The following is a 19,408-nucleotide window of genomic DNA, read 5'->3' as shown; positions in this document are numbered from 1 at the left end:
GCCGCCGCTGCTTCAGGATTAGGGCTGGCACACATTATAGGCCCAGTTGCCTTGTGTCCTGCTGAAGTGTCCTCCCCCACTGGCCTGTGCTGACGTCACAGTTTAACAATAATCAGCAGCACTAATCAGAAGTTATTCGGACCCGTCCAGTTTTAGTGTAGTTTAATGTCATAAAGTTCACTGTGTTCTAAAGCTAGTTTATCCACCAATAACGTTACCTTGGTGGGTTCGCTCTCAACCTGTCAAATCATCAGTCCTGAGGTAATATATCTGAGGAGACAACTCACAGGTAAATACGTCTGGAAAACATTAAAAAGGTGAGGTAATAAAAGCAATATAATAGAAATTGAGGTAGTCTACAGATGTAGCCGTAGAGGTTGTGATGTTTCAGTAAATACCTGTGTTAAATTACATGGAAAGGGCTAATTTCAGAAATGATAGTTATATAGGCTACAGAATGCTTTATTTTATGTAGACAGTGTCCACTTGTTTACAGTAAACCATAATGACAGCAGTTTAACCACATGCTTTATGGCCAATGAGTTGAAGGAGTAGAGAGTCTGTAAGCAGTCTACTTTCATTCAGGACAATACAACCATAATCTGTGCAGTATTGAGTTAGCTTTATGCTAATACCAGCCTGTTCCAGAATTCTCCTTTAATGTGAACGTTAGCGAATCATAATTAGGTCAGTATAATTGGCCTAATCATCATCAGTGTTTATAACTATTACTCCTGATTTCATTTTCAGATGAGTTTGTTAAAATAAAGGGAAAGACAGGCTAAGCCTCCTGGTTTTACCACAGGCTATGTAACGTTAGTGGAGGCTACTGCAATATTTTAATGTTATTACTGGTTGCTTGATCAAATCTTTGTAATGTGAGGGAAATATCTACTTCTTCTCAATATACAACTAGACAGGTGACAGAAGCAGGCAGGCAGGAGTAGTGGAGGTGAGTGGAGGAGACCAGAGTGAAGCAGCAGAGCACAGTGTAACAGGAGAGAGGGCAGAAAAAGAGGAGAGTGGAAGAGAAGAGGAGAGCTGCCAGAAAAACAAAACCGAACACAGGCTCTCAGGCTGGGATCCTGCATGGGCAGACAATACAAGGTTCCACCCATGGCTCCACCACACTGATCATGGCGAGTACTCACCATGACACCATATCATGCAATTCTTTGCTTTGGAATGTAATATTATCGTCTGTCTGTCCCTACAGGAATGTTCTGCCGCTCATGTCGACAGTATAAGCAGGCACCAAAGAGAGGAGATTCCAAACAGCCATTCATTGAGACAGGCTGCCAACTCTACAGAGATGATCACTTAGACAAGCTTAAGGCAACAGAACACCACAAACAAAGTGTGAAGTCACATGCCTTACTGGCACAAGGTAAAGTTCCTTCAATTAGTTATCATAATAGGTGGTAATAAAAAGTATAACCTCCTTTTGTTTTTGTTGTTGTTTTGTTGGTCAGTAGGTGCCCAGTAGCCAAAGGCCTGTACGGTTTCTGCTGCACTCACCACTTTGTGGCTGCAGTATATCTGCAGGCAGATGCACCACCACCAGCCATCAGCAGAGCAGGTACATTTAACATGTATCTCATAATTTCAAAGTAATACAACTAAATAGTAGGCTGTACTCACTGCATCCAAGAAAGCTGCTAAGCATTGTGTAACTGCCTTTATCATATTCCAGTAACAACCATATGCTTGAGGACCATCAGAGATCAAGGTGATGCTCGAGCCCCCTGGCTCATTCTTGGCCTGACTCCATAATGACCTGGACAGCCCTGCAGGATTAGTTGCCTTTAATATCAACCATGAGGAGAGGAGAGGAGAGGCCAGGTGGAGCAGACAAGGGAGGTGCTTTCAGGACACAGGTACTTTTGTTTTGGATGGCTGTCAAGGACTATCAGTCTCGGAAAACAAAATAAAATGACAGACCCAGGTCTCAGTTTGTCTACTTGTGGAAATAAATGGTTCAATCAATCAATCAATCAATCAATCAATCAAACTGAATCACTTTCCTTTTTTTTGTGCCATGTTTAGTTAAAGGGGACCTTATCTATAGATGGCCTCCAGGACAGCTTCGACAGAAGGTTCCAAAACCTTGACACCATGGGAGCCTTTCATTTGCTGGGACTTCAAGTGGTCAAGGAGGATGATACCATCAACATGGGAAATACCAAGACTCAAGAAGTGGAGTTGTGCAGAAACATGACTGAGGAACCCAGATTAATGTTTCAGAATATGGACCAGCTCACCATAATGGGTAAACTGGCATCCCAGTAGGATCAATGGAGTTAACTTACCCTTCCCTGAGCAAGCTGCCAGCCATCACCCTCACAGTGCCCACTTCCGATCTGAACTGTGAGAGAGATTTCTCCACTATGAACAGGGTAAGACATTTAAATAATAGTATTATCAGAAATGAGAGAGTGTATGGTTCTCTCAGTATCCCTCACCCCACTCATTTTTGTTATTCTTTTTATAGGTGAAAACAGACTTGAGGAACAGGCTGGAGGGGGACCATCTGGCATCATGCATGCTACTGAGTGTTAATGGGCCACCTCTTGGAGAATTTCCTTATGATCAAGCCTTAGAGTTGTTTTTCAAAAAACCTAGAAAAATTTAATTTACTGAACAAGGCTGCAAGCTTTGCCACTGAGGCAAATATGCCTCAGGCTGTAAGAAACTGGTCAAAGAGGCACTCTGTGTAAATAGAGGTTAATAAATACATTTCAGTTGGCATTGCAGTGAAGTGTCAGTTTATTTTAATGTAATGCTGAGGAAACACTATAGACTGAATCTGAATATACACAGACATGAAAACATATAAATAGGGCAGTCAAATCAATTTTTTCTTAATCGCGATAAATCGCTGAATTTAAATCACGATTAATAGCATGTTTTATCACATGATTAAAATTCTATTATTTTGCATTTCAGAGCAGTTTATTTATTTATCAGTAGACGAGCTCTGGGTAAGTTATATATTTATATTCCAACTCATTTGATCTTCAACGACGATTCAGGGAGTTGATTTAAACACTGTAGGTCTCCCGACACGCCCCTTTATGCAGACCGGAACCGCCCCCTTTTACTCCCACAGACATGACTGTCCATGAAGTATCTTGCTCCACCATGAAAAATCTTTGTAGGAAGTGTCTGTGGCAGCTTGACAACAAGTAAGGGTGCATCAGAGGGTCAAAATAGTAGCAGCCTAAGATTCTAGAATGTAACGCTCAGAAATCTTCGGTACCAGCACCAGTGACGGTGTAAAATAAAGAATCTTTGGCGGCACGCAATTAAAACGATTAAAAAAAAATAACGCGTTATACTCATTTTAGCAGCTGCGTGTGGAGACGGTGGTATTTTAGTGAAATTTTGTGTCACAAATATATAAGAAATTACTTTAAAACTAAGCTAAATCCAACATTCAAGTATCTGGCAAACTCTATATAGACAGATAGATCTGAGAGCAGCATTAACACAGCAGACATGCAGCCAGTGTGAACACACACCTGTTTCCACAGCAGATCAGCTACAGCAGCCATGACGCACACGCTATGCACCAGTGTGCCCCCGGCGTCACACTGCAGAGCACACTGTCTAATGTAGTTTGAGTGTATGTTGTTGGTTGATGGTTGTTGTGAGAAGGGAAATCTCTTACAAAAACTGTAGCATACACAGTCAAACTGGGTGTGTATTTTAAACAGCCACAGTCCGTGCAGCAAGAAAATGAAGCACAAACAATGAAATAGTTAAAAAAAAAATCACTGCAGTTACTGGCAGTTCTGTCAAACTGTCCCTGAGTTCCTCCCCACCCACCTGACTGACTGGACCTCTGAGGACCTGCTGTTGGCCCATAATGGATTAATTACATTATCTTTGTTCTATTTATTCCCACCTCTGGCTCCTGCGGAGCACTGAGCCATCCAAGGGAGAGCTGTTTGTTGAACTGCCTCTCCTGAGGACTGTTCCTCAGCTGTGAACCATTGATGTTGTAGGGCTGTAACGATTAAAAAATACTAATACTGTGCATGGGCCCTGCTGGATTAAACAGATCTTACGGCTACAGTTCTGCTATCACTTGTACACATAGAGCCTCTTCTTTTATATATATATATATATATATATATATATATATATATATATATATATATATATATATATGTACTGTATTATATGTTAATACAAGCCTGTGAATCGAGCCATAGGTGGTGTTTCGACAGGCTCTCATTAGGACCACATGTTAATGAAAGACAAACTACATAATGGCAGATATATTTTGTTCTGTTTTGTTTGGGGATTTTTTGCTACAGTAGCTGAAGGTGATGCAAGGCTGTCACTACAAAACCTTTATTTCTCAGCCTCTGGAGCAGATAGAAACATGAAATAAAACAACTGAGACCTTAAACCTTTGGCTTTTATTGTAAAACATTTCCAGGGCTTTTGTAGAAGAGGTAAGTGCTAAATCAAACCACAAGTTCAAAGCTTACTGGTGGTGATGTTGAAGTTATGCGACTGTGGTGTAGTTCATTCATGTAGTTTCACATTAGCTTTTTACTTCAATCTTGCTCAACAAAACATGTAGGCCTAAGTATCATAAACATGTTTGTCACATAACTTTCTGCGGTAATCAAAAAGCCCATTTTAAAGTCCCATTGGCTTTTTGTTGCTGTTGTTGTCTGCAGTCTGAGATGTGGGAAAAAGCAATCGACTTAGTTTTCATTAGAGTTGACAATAGAGTTTGAATAGGAGTCTATATGAGCCAGAGGTTTTTTGGACCTCCCACTTTCGGTGTGTCTTATATTTAGTTATTAATCTGTCTGAAAATAGTATATTTGTCGTCATAGAGGCAAGGCTCAGTGAATTTGAAACGCTACTCTGTTTCCCTGCAGCTTCTGGGCAGCCTGGAAACCAGCTGGATGACAGCCTGTAATGAGAGGCATAGCCTGAAGACCACGGTTGGCATCCGTACGCGGTCCAACCATATACCAGGTTTATACCAAGTCTTGTTTGAAAAAAAACCTCTACATCTAGCAACAAATGCACTAAGTTGGCAACACTGCAGGCTGTAAACAGAAATTGTTTTCACCAATTCATTTTGACAGAACGACTGCCAATGGGAAAACTCAGTAAGTCAGGGACATTCAAAATATAGTTAGTATTATGCATATTATATTTATTATCTATTATTTATGTTTGTAAGTATTGTTACCAACATCTGGCAGTTTTTCTTTATTTTTCATACTGTCCAGTTTGCTGCTGTGACACTAAATTTCCCCAGTGTGGGCCTAATAAGGACCATCTTAATCCTAATCTTACTCTTCATCTTAATAACAATTACATAGTTATTGCAATATGACATATTACATCTATGAATTGCAGAAATAAAAAAAAAAAAAATAAATCCAAGTTGTTGAACTTGTTGAAATGAAAACACTTCATGCAGTGTTTAGCCACCTTTAACAGGATGTGATAACAGTGACACAACTAAACACTGTAAAAAATAAAAGCCACATCAGTGGGTTCACTGGTAGTAAATGCAGTGTAATGAATGAAACATGCAGTGGATTTCTATGATAGATAATTAATTCTTGACACAAACATCAGAAACCAGTGGGCGGATGCTGAAATGGACGCTCTCTTCTCACTGGTCCAATTAATTCACTAACCTTCAGAGTTTAGAGTAGCCACAACCATAATGGAGCTTTTTAAGAGAGATAAAACACTTTTTCAACTGTCTGCATCAGTGTTTTATTTTTTATTTCATTTTTGTGATTAATTTCTACCATCAGAGGAAAAAAATAGGGAAATGAAGTCTATGTAACTAATTTAATTAACTTTTCCTTATGTATTAGGATTTAATTTATTTTACTTGATCAGTTTAAAATTCATAGATTTCTATTGGTCTGAGTAATGTTTGGCTGCTCAACGTGACTTAATAGTGATGAGAGTGAAGCTGAGGGTTCATTACAATTTTTGTAATGAATTTATTTCAGACTATAAAACATGAAAATAGCATAAATAACTCTCTTTTATTTGGCTTCTGAAGTCCATGATTGTGTGGAGATGATTCCTGAGTTTCTTGCACAGAGCTAGAAAACAGAGACGCTATTAAACGTGTTGAGTGTACACACTCCAGTGGTGAGGTTTGGCTCTCTGCCTGTGGCTTCGTAGCACTTAGTCATCTGCATGCAACACATTTTGAAGAGACAGACAGTAAATGTCTCTTGTGAAATATGTTATTTCTTGCGTCTAGTCAGTATCGCTGCATATGCTCAATGTACTGACGTGGCAGTGATGTACAGCTCCACAGAGAACAGAATGGAAAAGAATGAAAAAGTGACTTTCTGGTGATGAAGAAACATCTTCCAGTAGGAAATGAGAGCGGTGCTATAATAAAAAGCTCATTTGAATGTACTGTGCTCTGCCCTTCATCGTGACAAATGAGTCTGTCCCTTTACCCTGGCTTTGAATCTCATTGTAGAACTAAAAATCTGAGTCACTTCTGTCAAATGATCAGTCATGGAGGCCTCTAAACATATTTGAACAGTCATTATCAAGTCAGAGACATAAATTAAATGTAGAATGATTAAATGGCATCTGGTCTAATGAGACAGTAATATTTGTTAGTATCTGCTGTATTTATAGCAGTGATGCTTGCACTGATTGAAACATGGTTCAAGGTTGATCAATGCATCTTCTCACCGAAAACCACACATGAGCTTCCTCAGGTGAAAGCAAAGAAGTGAACACACTTGTATTTATAGTAAGTGTATGATGAAACGTCATCATCATTGTATCACTTGTCAAATATCTGAAGAAAGAAAATGTCTAACGCTAAAGACCTCTCTCCAGGATGTAGGCAGACACATTTCCTTCTCTGGGATCCAGAGAAAACCTCAGAGGATTCACCACCAAGACCTGAAAAACAGAACGATCAGACTGCAGTTCACTAAAACACACAGAAAGAAACAGATAGAGTTATGGTCACTGATCTAATGAAACAAAAATCAACCTCTGTAATAATGATGGACAGAGGACAGTGTGGAGGAAAACAGGAACAGCCCATGACTGTGGTTGTGTTACGGCTGACAGTTAAACTGACACACTGTCATTTACTGATGATGTCACTGCTGATGGAAGCAGCAGGATGAATACAGAGGTCTACAGGATCAGACTGCATCAAAACTCACTGGACGACTTTTCATCACTCAGCAGGACAGTGGTCCTAAACATGAGGTCAAAGCGACCAAAGAGCTTTTCAGGATCAAGAGGCAGAATATACTCGATTGGCCGAGTCCAGCGCCTGATCTCAGTCTGACTGAACTTTAGCCCAAAACCAGACTTGAGACAGACCCCCCCATGCTGAAGGAGGCTCTAGTGAGGCTCTGGGAGAGCATCATCACTAAGATACAAACCGTCTGACTTCAGGCTGTCATTGACTGTTAATGAATTTCCACCAGATATAAAGTATGATTTATGATTTAGTTTGACTTGTGTGTGTGACATGTGTATCTGTCCAGTTCCTTCTGAACCCCTAAACTTTGGGCATGTGTTAGAAGGCTTGTATCTCCCACAGAGATGTTTCTATGTTGATGTAAACCTGCTCAAATGAACCCAAATAACCCAAACTTATACAACCCAACTGAGACCTGGAACTTAAATGTACCATCCATTATTTTATGTCAAACTGAATGTTCAGAGATTAAATAATTTTAAAAAAAAGGTGTAAGTGTCTGAATATTTATGGTATGGATTATATACCATGGTAACAATTTAAAGATTGTCACTTTACTTTTTTAAATAAATGAAATTTAAAAAATGCTAAATATCTTCAGTATCAAGTCTCAACCATTTTTTAAAAGCATTTAATTAATGCATAGTGAATCTGGAGAGATACACAAGGTCAGTAACCTCTGAATCCATGTGTTTGTCAAAAAAGTTCATAACCTGTTTATTTATATTTAACCTAAACCACCATATTTTACTGACCTTTACCACAGAGCCGTTGTCGCCTAAACCACAGACAGGACTGTAAACCGTGATTGTGGTTTGACTGTCGTGCTTTTATGTCCACCATCCACCTCAACCACCTCCTGATGACTCTGCTGCTGTTTTTAAATGTGCACTTTCATTCATTCAAAAAAAATGCCATGCACATAATCCAGCTAGTGATTATGTTTCCTACAAAATGCATTTACTGTTGCACTTTAATCGTATATAAATGTAATTTCGAGGAAACACGGTTGAGTACAGCCGAAGAAAATTGCTTCTTCTTACTAAAGACTTTCAGCATCAGAGATTCAGCTTGGACAGAGACAAGAAATAGGAAGTGGACTCAAATTATTCACACTGATTTACAGGGTTTTTTTGTGTATTCTTTGTTATGTAAATTTAATTTGTACCACAAGGTGGCAGCAGGTGGTGGACCTTTGAGGCCTCACATCTTGAAGTGTGTAATGATGAGAATCAGTAGCCTGTTGTGTGAACCAGTCAATCATCCATTTATTATGCAGAAGGTACAAAGCCCTGAATCTGCTAATTAAAAAAAAAGCCTAATATAAAATGCATGTATTATCAGTGTTACACGATCTTATTAGAGATTTATCAAACTTAAAAAAAATACAGTGCAGAGAAAAGTCCATTTACCACTTCCTCGCCCACATGCAGGGGTTTTTATAAGTCATCCATTATCAGCTTTTGTTCAGCCTCTCCTGGAGTTTGACATTCACCAACTTCAGCTGGATTTACTTCAGCGTGCATAAGATGAAAGAAACCTGGGTCACATTAAGATTCAGCATCAAGGCAGTAAAGAATCATGAGAGCCAAACAGGAATTAGAGCCCCTCTGAGGCGGCCCAACGATTTAAGGAGAGGGAAGATAGAAGCCCTGAGCTGAGGCTCAGCAAATGGATTCACAACAACCCAGCTCATTTAGACAGCCCTGTGGCTCCGACTCAGCCATCCATCCATCTACTGCTGCATATACGTGTCTGTGCTTTCATTTGAGGAGTGAAACGTATCATACACTCTGCTTGTTTAACTCATTTGTGTGTCTCACAAAGCTTTTGTCACACATAGATCACACACTGTTATTGTCATAAAAGTACACAGAGTACAGAGTCTTGTCTGATTATTGTACATTTTAAAAAAGAGTCACAGCAAGTGGCAGAGCTATATGGACATGTTACTGGTTACAAAAACAATAGATACTGTCAAGGAATATTCTGCTTCACCTCTGTAGGAAAGGCAGTTGTAAAACATTGGTGTCCTGCTCCTTTACGGAGGACAGCAGTTGTATTTGCTTTACATTACAAAATATATAGAATATTTACATGTTTTAATAAATAAGTCTTTAGTTAAAAAGGAGACTGTACCTCATCCTGTAAGAAACAAGTCCATCTGTACAGCAGGTTATTATGACCCATAGTTAGGTTTTGTTGCTAGGCGACATCTAGTGGTCGTAGTAATGATGACAGGAGCAAAGGGAAAAGTGCGGTGACGTAGTTTATAGAGCGACAAAGTCCACGTCAGGAGGAGGTTGGGGTGGATGGATGGGTCAACAAAAGTTAATGTTGTTTCTATTATCAACGGCCATTCAACAAAGTTAACCACATTGTTATTATTGTAACCATGACAACTAACCTTGTCTGATGTTGAGGAGGTTCATTTATTTTAACCCAAATTACTTTTCCTAATCCGAACCAAGCTATGACTGTTATTATAGCAAACGAGGTGGCGCTCTCAGTACAGTTCGCATGTTTACTGTTGTAACCATGACAACCAAGGTCCAGTACACGTGCCGCAGTAGGGGCACTATTTCAGGAAACACTCATGAGTCGTATCAGAGGGTTGAAAAAAACGACCTGTGTGATTGTTCAGCTGGAGGAGTTGCTGGTAAAAAGCCATGTGTGGCCCTCTCCTCTTTGTCCTTCCTTTGAATCAGGTTGTGACTGTACCTTGAAAGTTTTATGATCTTCCTCTAAAGTAAACATACCACAGTTGTCGTGCATATATAATGTTGAAAGACAAAGTTGTTAAATGTGATCAGTGTCTGGTGTTAGGGTTACATCAGCATGGCGTAATGAGTCTTATGGCTCCATACACTTGCCCAGTATAAACACTGTATGGTCAGTGTTTTGCTAAAATAAATACAAGATGTGCTAAAAACTACCTCTGTGAAGAAAATCGACTTTCAAGTGTTCATCTCATCTGACGCGTCAACATGGCAAATGCCATAGAGCAGTGGATCCCAACCTGTGGTCTATTGCAAACAGACCCACAAATCATTTGCAAAACAGCACAATTTTGGTGAAAATATGTAATATACCCAACCAGTCCTCCAACCTGAACAACCATACGAACACCTGATACGACCCATAGGAGTGTGTCCTGAAATAGCGCCCCTGTGGCAGCAACTAAGGGCGTCATATCTACCTTCGTCACCATGGTTACTATAATAATGGTCATGACTTGATTAGGTTTAGTTCATGACCAAGTTCCTAGGACTGCGCTCTTCTAGACAGAGGCCTCAGATGTTGCACCTGGAATCTGCTGGAGCCATTCTCCCAGTTTGGGGGTCACAGCCCCCAGTGCTCCAATTACCACTGGTACAACTGTTGCCTTTCCTCTCCACATCTTTTCTAGTTCTTCTTTCAGGTATTTTTCAAGCTTCTCGTGTTCCTTCTTCTTGATGTTGCTGTCACTTGGGATTGCTACATCTATCACCACTGCCTTCATCTGTAGATTGTCGACCAACATGATGTCTGGTGGGTCAGCCATCACCAGTTTGTCAGTCTGATCTTAGCCCAGTCATTCTCAACCACCTTAGGAAGTGTCTTCCATTTTGACCATGGGACTTCCAGTCTTCTCTGGTGTTCTAGACCGCAGCCGTTGATCTTCTGCCTGTTCTTGTGATGCCATGATTAGTGCTTCCGTGCTGTCTTTCAGCTTTCTCCAGCTTTCTCCAGCCACTTGATATCGGCCACTTCTTCTATCTGTCGGTGGTACATGCTGTGTAGGGCCTTGTCCTTCCATGTTGGTTCATCCTCCTCATCATCATCAGTCTCGGGTTTCTGCTGCCTGAGGTATTCACTTAGCAGTTCATCTTTGGGGGCATCTTCATGATGTACGCCTGGATCTTGGTTGCTTCATCGTGGACAGAGGTCCTTACACTCATTAGTCCTCGGCCTCCCTCGTTCTGCTTAGTGTACAGTCACAGGGTGCTGGACTTGGGATGAAACCCTCCATACATTGTGAGGAGCTTCCTTGTCTTGATGTTGGTGGCTCTCCTCCTTTGGCCAGCTTATTATACCATCAGGGTATCTGATGACTGGCAGGGCATACGTGTTGATGGCTTGGATCTTGTTCTTCCCATGCAGCTGGCTTTTCAGGCCCTGCCTTCCTCTGTGTAGGTATTTGGCTGTGGCTGACTTCCTTGTGGCCTCCTCATGGTTTCCATTTGCCTATAGGACCCTAAGGTATTTGTAGTTGTCCTGAGCATCTGCAATGTTGCCTTCTGGTAGTTCAACCCCCTCGGTTCTGACCATCTTCCCTCTCTTTGATACCATCCGACCACATTTATCTAGTCCAAATGACATTCCAATGTCATTTCTGTAGACCCTGGTGATGTGGATCAACAAGTCAATGTCTCGCTCATTCTTGGCATACAGCTTGATGTCATCCGTTTAGAGAAGGTGTCTGACGGTTGTTTCATACATATTTCACAAAGAGTGGCTACGGATATGTTTAAAAACTCTTTTCATTGTTTAACTTACTAAGGCCTGTCTAACACGTTTGCTATCTTAGTGTGATTGTGCACTGAAGGATTACATCAGTGGAAAAAAAACTGGAGAATCAAAATGGACAGCTGGTTAGCAACAGGAAGAATTAAAAAGAAAGAGAGTGACAAGACAGATGGTGAATTGACAAGGGATCTCCCCTCCACCAAACAGAAAAGAAAAATTGAACGTCCTACATGTTTTCTCTGCTTTCATATTGTTAGGGAGCTGGATGTTGGTTGCCAACATTTTTAAGATTTTCAAATGGCCATGAGTTGGAAAAGGTTGAGAACCACTGCCTTAGAGGGTAAAATAGTGTGTCAGTAATCAAACAGAGTTCATTTACTTTCAGTAATCTGTTGAATGTGAGGTTTCTGTGTTTGAGGCTATTCTGTTATTACTCCCAGGTTTGACACATTAAGGCTTCCAGAAAAATCCATAGTCCCTGGTTATATTTACCATGTGGTGAACTACATTTGCAAGTCAAAAGTGGTAATTAGGGGAGTGACCGTCCTTGCTGTCCATCTGTGTGTCCTGGCTGGATAGTCTCTGTTAGCGGGGGCACAGAGGGTGTCATCAGACTCCATCAGACTTTACACCAGCAGCAGCAGCTGTATCTCATCATGTGCAGAACACATCTCTGTGCAGTAGGAAAAACAACACTCCACAGGAGCTGTTCCCTTCCCTTATATCCTCCCAGGGCGAACAGCAGATCAATGTCCAACAGAGCCCCCCCCTCCACAGAGCCGCAGCCCTTCCTGGCCCCCCCGAGGATAGCAGAGCAGCTAATCTGTCATTCCTCTCTGCATGACTTCTCCCTTATTATGAGTTAGACTATTTGAAGACTGCAGTCATCATATATGGTACTCACCTTGCAGGTGAAGTGACACATTCCCACACAGCAGTGTCAGTCACTAACTGGCTCCTCATTTATCACTGACATCCACACAGTAAAATTCACCGGAGCTCGGCAGTACAACAGCACTGATGACATCAGGAATTTTTTTTTTCTTGTCATTCTGAGATTATTAGCATACATAACATTTAAACAAACGCAATTACATCTGACCTGCATAACTGCACTAACATCTCACTACACACAGTGACTCATATAATTGTGAAATTGCATGTCCATGTGTTTTTTGATTATAAAGCAGGTCTAGGTTCTATATTAATACTGTGAAAGTATCAAAGCCTCAGTCCACAGAGAAATGCACACAGCCTGTATTCAGAAACTGAGCCTTAAAACCAGGACTTCTGGAACTTTGTGGTGTCACAACAAAGCAGTGACTGCTCTTGCAAGCCCCACCCACTTGGACCCACCATCCAACTGTGCAGGATTTGGTTTCTCTGAGTGTTTACCTGAAATAAGCTATATTTTTATTGGATCACTCAGAAAACAGTCAGCCAATCAGAAGAGAATGTTAGATCCTCTCCTCTGATTGGCTCACTGACCTGTTGTTACTAGAGCTCCAGAGAGAAGCCTGAGAAAGGAGATGTAAAACGACACTGAGATAGTTTTTGGTTCTTAAAACTACAAATATATCTTCTGATGGAGATCAACACTTAAAACACCTGAAAAGTGTAAAATGTGGGACCTTTAAAACTGCCTGCTAGAAGAACATCTCTGCTTAAAACATGTTACTTCTATTAAATCCTGAAATTGAATGTTATAATGATAAGAAATTAAGTTAGTTTGCATTTTTCTAATGCAAATTAATTGTCAGAACACAAACATTCAAGCATCATTTCCTCAGTTCCCATGAGAACATCTTCCTCATTCTTTTTTGTTTCACATAACTGATACTGAAACAAGCAACGCACCACTTTCAGGAGATTTAAAATGTCTTAACAACCTTATCAGTTACAGAGATTGATTTTCTTTTGCATCAGTATTTCCAACACCTTTCATGCATGCTCAGTCCCATCACTGCCTGTGTCATACAAGGGTAATATCTCTGTGGAAACTGACAGAGGCAACAAAAGAAATAACCAGACTCCAGGCTGCTCAGCTCCACTTGGCTCTGTGAGCAAAACTTCAGTCGCTCTCTCAGAATCAGAATTTAAATGTGCTGGATTTGACAAAATCATAACCTGCTGAAAGAACCAGCCTTTATGTGAAAAGTGACGACAGAGACAAAGGCACAGTCGGTGTTGGTATCTAAAAATACAGCAAATGTAAATCACAGTGAAGGGGCGACTTTAGTTTAAATGCAGGGAGCCAGCCTACAGACTTCAGTCTCTTGACAGGTTGCCATGATGGCTGATCTCCGCTCCACTCCCCACCCTCACCCCACCCTCCCTACACAGACTTTTTACCCCTTCTGAAATGTCACAGTATATAAAGGTAATGGACCTACCCACGATACATTTGTTTCAAGAGGCTGCCATCCTTGGGGTGTGCACAGTGTGCATGGCCACCGAGTAAATAATTCAGCAATCAGTGAGTCTGAAAATTAATTTGGAATCCGGTGGGTAAGACTTGTTGACACAGAGAGTCTCACAAAAAGACAATTACCAAATGTAAATACTGGACACTTGACATGTGAATGGGCACTGTGTGTGTGTGTCTGTGTGTGTGTGTGTGTGTGTATGTGTTGCCAAAGCAAATTCAGTGCCTGGTGCCTTTTTTGTGTAATCTGCAGACTATGCTGACATCAAATGGCCGCGTGTAGGAATGTCACCATGCAGGAGCTGAGCTGTCTCACTGGGAGTTGTGGTGTTTCAACAGCAGCCATTATTGTCAACATGTTATCAATTCCAGGAAATAGACTTGAGAACAACTTTTTTGTATCTGCAGGTGTCAGTTTAAGTCCACATGGTTAAGATCATGTCCACTTCATGTTGTTCATATTGTTACTGCTACATTATCTTTTACAGCAAAAAATAAATAAAAAATGGCAGCAGTCACTTCAAGGAATTCCCAGGCTGAGAACTAATGCCCGAGAAAAGGAAGAACAAATGTTTGATGCCAACTTCTGTCAACTCATCTTCAATTCAATCCAATTCAGTTTTATTCATATAAAGCCAAATCCTAATTAACTCAAGGCTCTTTACAGAATGAGGACCTTGAGAAAGAGGGAGAGGGAGGAAGAGAGAAGTTTTCATCAGCTTCATGCTCTGAAGTTGCTCTTGACCATCTGTACACACTGGGCTGGAGCAACACAGGGGAGGCGAGGACCAGCACAGACTGATTGTCCTACTTTATCTTATTTTACTTACTTTCTTATTTTACTATATTTCATTTACTGTATATATAATTACTATTCTCTCTCTATATATATATCTTTCTTCTTATGCTGCTACACAAGTTTAATAAACACAGTGCACAAATAATTCCATCACTGGTAATGTTGTGCATGTCACTTAGTATATGACATTAGAGAATATTGAATCTTGAACTTGAGCTGATACCTGAAATTACGCCCAGGATTCAAAGGTAACTTTCTGGCCAATGGCTGAAACTGAAAAAATGTATTTGTCAATCTGCCATAATTACACTGACTGACCTTTTTTACAGGGAACTATCAGAATGAAAATCTCACATTCCGTTGTAAGACTCTACGTCTTTTGAAAAAATGTTAATTGTTATTACGTCTCAACACAGAGGAGCAGGTCCTGTTTATCGAGTGGCTGCGGCAAACGCTGCAGTTCACTGAACTGACCATGAGGTCATCAGATTCCCTCCTTACAGCTGTGGCACTTATCGTAACCAATCAGCAGAAACTCTGGAAACGCTGCTGTACATATTGCTGAGGTGAATCCAAAGAGATACTGGCTATCAGGACACAATGGAAAAGAAAGGTGAACCCAAGTCCACCACTGTCTCAGGTTTAGCAGTGTGTGATGAGGAGTCACAGTGGGTTGTAATAGAACAACAATAGCATTTAACATCTAGTACAAAGCCCCATTCTCCAGGTCTGTTGGCTGTAGGGATCAGTACAGTAGGTGCATTAGGGTTTAAGACTTTTCTGTTTGCCTCTGTCTTTTCCTGGTTAGTCACATTGCAACGGCACAGTAACTCCTCTATAGTTTTAATTCTCCCACCAAAAACCTCAAGTACAACAGTAAAACGGTGCACACACATTAATGTATCAACAACTAGTGATGATAATATGATGAAGTACATAATAACAGTCACAGCAGACATTTTACTAATTTTACTACTTTTACTGTTAATACGTATAGCACATTTTCCTTAGAGTGTACATTTATAATTTCAATATTTTCAATGCAGGACCTTGTAATGAAGCATTTTCTAGTCAATTGTGAATCCAATGGATTTAGGTACTATCATATCAATTGCTGATTTTCGTTCCTCATCTGATTTTTTTCTTGTTTTTTCTAAGCCTCAGTCACTATAGCAGGTTCCGGTTCAGCTACCACATATTCTACAAATGGCCTTTGACTATCAGAACAATTTACAGGTTATTTTGGATCCAGGCTGGGACTTTGGATTTCATTAGTCTGAATCACACAGACTCACATTTTCATTTCCTCAGCAGAACAAATGCACATTAGGACTGAACAATATGGTTTTAATCAATTCCACTATAAATATGGATGTTTTTCCAACACTGATGTGAATCTCCATAACATCCATAACATCATAACACATTTAAACTTCTTACTCATAATATAATGAATCAGAATGTTTAATGAACAAAAATTAAGTTTGTCTGAAATTCCTCATTTGAACAAATGAAAGGTGCAAAACAATATCACAATATGCAGTGCAACATTATTGCCTTGCGTGAATACAAATGAATACAGATAAATCTGTCAAAACCATATCAGTCTGAATGACTTCAACCATAAGTAAACAAGTATAAAACTGTATTGTGCTCTTTTTTCACAGTAAGCTCAGACACAGTGTGTTTATTTACATTTAACTAAACCACCCATCTTTCACTAACACAAGCAGCTGTTGTTGTCTAAACCACAGACACAACTGTGGATGTGAACCTGGTCTCTGGTGTGGCATTTGCGTTTTTTGTGCGCTGCAATAACAGTAATAATGAATTATATTAGTAATTAATCTTAAGTAGTAGATTTAACTTACATTAAGTCCATCTCGGGGCACCACCCTTAAAAAGGGAAAGAACAGCCAATTCACTGATTCAGTCGCATGAAACATACTAGCTGTCAATTTGGAGCTCTGTTCAATAATTAACTTTATAACTACAACCAAAATTACAATATCAATAGCGTTGTGATTTCTGTGAGTGTTGTGCTGGACCCTGTGTTATTATTTCCTGTTTTATTTTGAAAATACTTCCCTTGTGTGGCTGTTGCTTGTCTTACTTCCTGCCCTTGGGTTTAAGGCAGGAAATAAACCATCCAGCTCTGCTCAGTTTCAAATGTCTCCTAGTGCATCTTGTACCTGATTTTGTTTCCTCATGTTTATCCCATGTGTCAGTCACTGTTTTTTTTTCCTGTTACCTGTTCCTGCTTATTTTCCTGCCAGCTCCGGTGCTCCCCTTCATCCACCCATCTGCTTTAACCTTATCTCCATTCATTAAAGATTGCTCCACTGAATCTGCCTCGACTCTGTGTCTGCGGTTGGATCCTGTCCCCTGAGTTCCTGCTGCGCTGTTATAAGTAAGTGGTAAAGGTTGACAACGAACATTCAATACACCTGCAGGTAAGTTCGAAAGTCTTTATTTAAAAGATAAAACGTTAAAATGCACAATATGTAATCTCATGAATTGTGCTATATACGCGTGTGTGTGTCAACTCAAACTGGCACGTGAAAGGTAAACAAAAGTGCTAGCGTAGAAGAGAGGTGTGTGTGATCTTTTTTTCAGTTCTTCCCAATGAGGAGCGAGTGTATGCCACCACATACAGCCACCACCTGGTGCTCAATTAAAATGATTCACTATTGGTTAAGCTGTCGCACGGCTGCAGTTTAGAAAAGGGTTCCTGACCTGGTGACATCATGGGTGGTTGGCCACACGGTGACCAATGGTCGCTGGTTGTTTGGCCCATGCGGGGAGTTCATCTATGGAGTCCCACAAGACCCCACAGAGAGATCCAAAGTAGTTGTGTAAATGGATGTAAAAACCTTCCCTGTGGATTTCATTTGTCTAACGACTCCTCCCATTTGGACCAAGTAGCTACCAGTGCAGCTCCACCAGTATGTTGGTGGACAGTGGTATCTGTCGGTGAAACTCGAGAGGCCGTTTTACACACAGCAGCAGCGTGTGTTAATGTCAATGGTGATAACTGTCAGTGGAGGGAATGACATACTGTTTATAATCCGATGCAACACAACCCTGAACTAGAACAGTTCTAAAATGCTCCGTATTTGGGGCTCAAAAACTCCAGAGTAGTTTTAAGACAAAAACGTAGTATAGTGTGGATGTAGCCTAAGTAATGTCTGCAGGATTTACCCCTCATTACCAGAACTGACAGTGATCCAGTTTGGGAAGGAGCAGCAGAGTGACTCTCCCAGAGGAGAGGAACAGTACAACACCTCCCCTCCCCACTATCTAACCAGCAAACAGGGGTATAGTGCTAATATCTGTTGGGCATTTCACACTATGAAGCCCCATTATCAGGTGAATTATAAAAGTTACTTAGCCGATATTGATCACACTGCCTGGATTAATAAACAGGGCAGCCAGCTGTCACATATTAACTGTGAGACTCACACAACTGCCAGAGATCTCACGCCACACACTTTTCAGAGTGTATAGAGGTTAAAACCATCAGCAGGCCATCGTCACACCTGAATACAGTCATCATGAGTAGCACGGCCAAGTTGTGAGTCATATCTATGATGTTATCAGGAAGTCTTGTCCTCTCCATGGGAACGTTTTGTGTTGGTTATTAAAAAGGTTAGTCGAGTAAAACGATGGTTTAGTGCAGGAAAAGTTCACAAGTTAGTTGCACTTTGTAAGTATCTAATACTTCACTTCAGAACTTTTAGCTGGGTGATTTTCTAACTTATGTCCCTTTTTCTGAACAGCCTGTCAAAAACCAGGTAAATTACCTTCAGCTGTACCTGAGAGCTTGATAAGTTTATACCACTACATTTATCTTCTGCCAAGCACCAAGAGTGGGAGCGGGAACGCTTGGTGACTGGTGGTGACATTAATCTGTGGCCGGATCTTTTCAAAACCACAACAGTGGAACATCGTGACTGGCACTGACAATAAATCAGAGTCAGATGGTGATTTAGATCCTTCGTGGTTCCTCTCAGCTTGGGTCCAAGGAGAGAGTTTATCAGAGGGTGTCCTGGATGTCAGACCGCACCGGTTTTGTCATGAGACAACAAAGTGTGCTCAGAAAATCATGAAGGGCAACAGACAATATCATTTAATACTACAGTTCTTAAGAAGTAAAAACCACCTGGTGAATGCTTTGGCATAATTTTGACTGTAAGTTCTATGCAGCAATTGCTTGCGTATTTTTGTTACAGGTTACATCATGTTAGAGCTAATGTGTCTTTAACATTGTGCTACAAGCTTCAGTGAAAGGTTAACATTGGTTTGACATTTGTTGTTATGTAATTTCATTTTTCCCCCTGTTTTTATTAATTTATTTGATTTAAAAATCTGTAAAAGCATATCACCGTCAGCATATCCTGAAGGGGACATGAACTGTTAATCTAGCACC

The 19,408-nt window shown here is 40.5% G+C and overlaps 1 long non-coding RNA gene across 2 annotated transcripts; it reads left to right on the top strand.

Moving 5' to 3' along the window:
• Positions 1-383: 383 nt before the first annotated feature.
• On the top strand, positions 384-2,746 carry LOC139614217 (uncharacterized). 2 transcript variants are annotated; one of them, XR_011686936.1, is made up of 5 exons: positions 384-1,387; positions 1,476-1,579; positions 1,694-1,877; positions 2,047-2,396; positions 2,492-2,746. It is a non-coding gene; the product is annotated as an uncharacterized lncRNA (long non-coding RNA). The 2 variants fall into 2 exon arrangements; XR_011686935.1 differs by having other exon boundaries at positions 1,473-1,579.
• The last annotated feature ends 16,662 nt before the right edge of the window (positions 2,747-19,408 follow it).

Source organism: Trachinotus anak, unplaced genomic scaffold (genome assembly GCF_046630095.1).
Source record: "Trachinotus anak isolate AG129_WGS33_773 ecotype Australia unplaced genomic scaffold, CSIRO_AGI_Tana_v1 ptg000033l, whole genome shotgun sequence".
Classification (NCBI taxonomy): domain Eukaryota; kingdom Metazoa; phylum Chordata; class Actinopteri; order Carangiformes; family Carangidae; genus Trachinotus; species Trachinotus anak.
Note: the sequence above shows the minus strand (reverse complement) of the source record. Positions and strands in the feature narration are given on the sequence as shown.